Genomic DNA, 4611 nt, shown 5'->3' with positions numbered 1-4611 from the left:
GTGCGCGGTGATACTAAATATGTTTATTTATTTATTTGTTTATTTATTTATAAAATGGGAAAAGGGGGGTGATTTGGACTTTTATTATGGGAGGGGATTTTTTATTAATAAAAACACTTTTTTTACTGTAACTAGAAGCCACCCTGGGGGACTTGTATATTCACAGCACTGATCTCTCATAGAGATCAATGCTGTGTATATACACATCAAAGATCCATCAGATCTGTGATCCATTGCTCTGGCCTGCTGCAGGCCAGTGCAATGTATTGCCGAGCCGGGATCAGCTTCATTGCGATGCTGAGGCCTGGGCCGGCCAGAAGAACGGATCTCCCCCCGCAATCGCATCGCGGGGGGGAGATCCGTCCCACTAGACACCAGGGACGTGAGGTCTGAAGCACTTCAATGCAGCTGTCAGGTTTGACAGCTGCATTGAAGTGCTAATAGAGGCACTGCCCGGCTACAGATAGCAGCCGGGAGCTGCGCCGTTCAGAGCGGCACCATTACGTACCAGGCAGGGGCGTAGCTAATGTCTCTTGGGCCCTGGTGCAAGAGGTCAACTTGGGCCCCCCCCCCTTACCACATACTGACTAACACAACCGCTGCTACTGAATAAAATCCTCTGTACATAGACCAATATCACCTCATCCAGTCATATAGAGGTGGCCCCAGCTCTACACAGGCTCTATACACCATATACATTACAGTGCAAATATATCAGGTGACTCACAGGGGACGTCTTCTCTGATCGGAGTTCTTCCCTTTTCATCTTCTCCATCTGCCCAGGGCCATTATGAGAACTTTTTGGAGCCACAAATCCACAGAATCTGCCAGACAAACATATTACTGACACCATCCTCATCTCTATACACACTGCACATCTGTATTGGCCCCTTTACACCCTCATTTAGTGGGTAGCCTGACTCTATGTGACTCCCTTATAGTACATATCCCCCTATTGTATACACCCCCTGTGTAGTCCACCTTATAGATGGCCCCCCAATGTTTCCCCCTTATAGATGGCCCCCTGTGTTGTCCCTATTATAGATGCCCCCCATGTTATCCCCCATATAGATTGCCCCCATGTTATCAACCATATAGATGCCCCCCATTTTATCCCCCTTACAGATGCCCCCTATGTTGTCCCCTCCTCCTGCCCCTCCATCATCATACTACTACCCCTTTCATCCTCCTGCCCCTCCATCATCATACTACAACCACCTCCACCATAATACTACTACCCCTTCATCCTCCTGCCCTTTCATCATCATACCACTTCACCCCTCATCATCCTCTTGTTCCATCATCATCATACCACTACATCCTCATCATCCTCTTGTTCCTTCATCATCATACCACTACACCCCGCATCATCCTCTTGTTTCATCATCATACCACTACACCCCCCATCATCCTCTTGTTCCATCATCATCATCATCATCATACCACTACATCCTCATCATCTTCTTGTTCCATCATCATACCACTACACCCCTCATCATCCTCTTGTTCCTTCATAATCCTCTTGTTCCTTCATCATAATACCACTACACCCCCCATCATCCTCTTGTTCCATCATCATCATACCACTACATCCTCATCATCCTCTTGTTCCTTCATCTTCATACCACTACACCCCTCATCATCCTCTTGTTCCATCATCATGCCACTACACCCCCCATCATCCTCTTGTTCCATCATCATCATACCACTACATCCTCATCATCTTCTTGTTCCATCATCATACCACTACACCCCTCATCATCTTCTTGTTCCATCATACCACTACACCCCTCATCATCTTCTTGTTCCATCATACCACTACACCCCTCATCATCCTCTTGTTCCATCATCATCATACCACTACACCCCTCATCATCCTCTTGTTCCTTCATAATCCTCTTGTTCCTTCATCATCATACCACTACACCCCCATCATCCTCTTGTTCCATCATCATCATACCACTACATCCTCATCATCCTCTTGTTCCTTCATCTTCATACCACTACACCCCTCATCATCCTCTTGTTCCATCATCATGCCACTACACCCCCCATCATGCTCTTGTTCCATCATCATCATACCACTACATCCTCATCATCTTCTTGTTCCATCATCATACCACTACACCCCTCATCATCTTCTTGTTCCATCATACCACTACACCCCTCATCATCTTCTTGTTCCATCATACCACTACACCCCTCATCATCCTCTTGTTCCATCATCATCATACCACTACACCCCTCATCCTCCTCTTGTTCCATCATCATCATCATACCACTACATTCCCATCATCCTCTTGTTCCATCATCATCATACCACTACACCCCTCATCATCCTCTTGTTCCATCATCATCATACCACTACACCCCCATCATCCTCTTGTTCCATCATCATCATCATCATACCACTACACCCCTTATCATCCTCTTGTTCCTTCATCATATCATTACACCCCTCATCATCCTCTTGTTCCATCATCATCATCATCATACCACTACACCCCATCATCCTCTTGTTCCTTCATCATCATCATCATCATCATCATACCACTACACCCCTCATCTTCCTCTTGTTCCATCATCATCATCATACTACTACACCCCCATCATCCTCTTGTTCCTTCATCATCATACCACTACACCCCATCATCCTCTTGTTCCATCATCATCATCATACTACTACACCCCATCATCCTCGTTCCATCATGATCATACCACTATACCCCTCATCATCCTCTTGTTCCATCATCATACCACTACACCCCCATCATCCCCTTAAAAACAAAAAAATCTATACTCACCTGCATGATTTCTGTAGCCCCCAGGTCACACGCGCTGGCGGGCTTCCCCCGGCGGGAGGCGGGGCTTAGCGCGGAGGGGGCGGAGCATCGCTGGACCTGTTTTTTTTCTTAACGCGATGCTCCCTGAGCTGGAAGTACTTTTTGTACTTTTTGTAGCGCTGGATAACCCCTTAAGGACCGCGGGCGTATATTTACGGCCTTCAGTGGTCAAGGGAGTTCAGAGTGGGGCCATGCGGCGACCCCGCTCTGAACCACCGCGGTCCCGGGTGCCGCATGTAGCCTGGGACTGCGGCTATTAGCAGGCACGGTCCAATCTCCGTGCCCGCTAATCAGTTGACAGCTGCATCTGATTACTAAAAGTTGACAGCTGCATCTGATTACTAGTTGCAGCCGTTCCCTGGTGTCTAGTTGGGTGGATCCCCCCCCCCCCCCGGGACGTTGTCCGTACGAGCCACGTGTCTGCACCGAAATGGCGCTGATCCCGGATCGGCACTCGATTGCTTTCGGCTGCAGCAGCCGGAAGCAATCAAAGTGCCTATCTCATTGATCTATGCTGTATGCTGTAACTATACTGCATAGATCTCAATGAGAAATCAGTGTGCATATACTAGAAGTCCCCCAGGGGGAATAACCCTAAACCCAGGGGGGCTTCTAGTATGGGTGTAAAAAAAAAGAAAAATAGTGTTTTTAATAAAAAGCCCCCTCCCCTAATAAAAGTTTGAATCACCTCCCTTTTCCCATGTTATAAATAAAAATAAATAAACATGTCATGTTGCTATCGCTGCCTGCGTAATCACCCAAACTATTAATTTATCACATTACTGATCTCGCACGGTAAACGGCGTCAGCGCAAAAAAATCCCAAGGTGCAAAATTGCGCATTTTTGCTCGCATCAAATCCAGAAAAATTGTAATAAAAAGCGATCAAAAAGTCGTATATGCGCAATCAAGGTATCGATAGAAAGATCACATCATGGCGCAAAAAATTGCCCCATAGACCAAAGGATAAAAGCGCTATAAGCCTGGGAATGGAGTGATTTTAAGGAACATATATTTGTTAACAATGGTTTGAATTTTTTACAGGCCATCAGATAAAAGAAAAGTTATACATGTTACATAACGTCGTAATCGTAACGACTTGACTTGAGGAACATGCATAACAAGTCAGTTTTACCCCAGGGTGAACGGTGTAAAAAAATCAGCCTGTCATTGCAAAGTCCAATTAGTGGCGCAAAAAATAAGGGCTCATGTGGGGTTTTTTTTTGGTAAAAATGCAAGTGCTACGGCCTTTTAAGCACAAGAAGGAAAGAACAAAAACGCAAAAATTTTAATTGGCCCGGTCCCCTAAGGGTTAATGTTAATGGGACCGCTCCCTCTCTATGCAGATATATATTGGCATTCCAATGTAAAGGGGATATGAGAAAATTCTCAAATGGCCAGAGTACCCCTTTAACCATATGAAATAGGATGTTCTTGTATTTTCTCCAGTCGCTCTCCATGGGCTGTCACTTGTAGTCTACATGTCTCACTATACGAACCGTTTGGTCTCCACAAAAATGGCCGCCTCAAGCTCAGCCCGTGCTTGTATGAAAAGCCATTAATTGACCAGTAGTCACTCGGCTCTTTTTACCCAAAGGACGTTAGAGAAGCTATTAAAAGAACAGAGACACAGCCAGACGAGGTGAAGTAACACACAGGACTCTAGGGAGTATTTACTGCTTAGCGCCTCACAGCGTATGAACAGTAGTGAGGCAGGTGACGTCACGCTGTGGGCATAAACCCCGCCCACGTTCTCCTTCCCTGCTTCC

This window comes from Dendropsophus ebraccatus, chromosome 10 (genome assembly GCF_027789765.1).
Source record: "Dendropsophus ebraccatus isolate aDenEbr1 chromosome 10, aDenEbr1.pat, whole genome shotgun sequence".
Lineage (NCBI taxonomy): Eukaryota > Metazoa > Chordata > Amphibia > Anura > Hylidae > Dendropsophus > Dendropsophus ebraccatus.
This window is presented reverse-complemented; position numbering follows the sequence as displayed.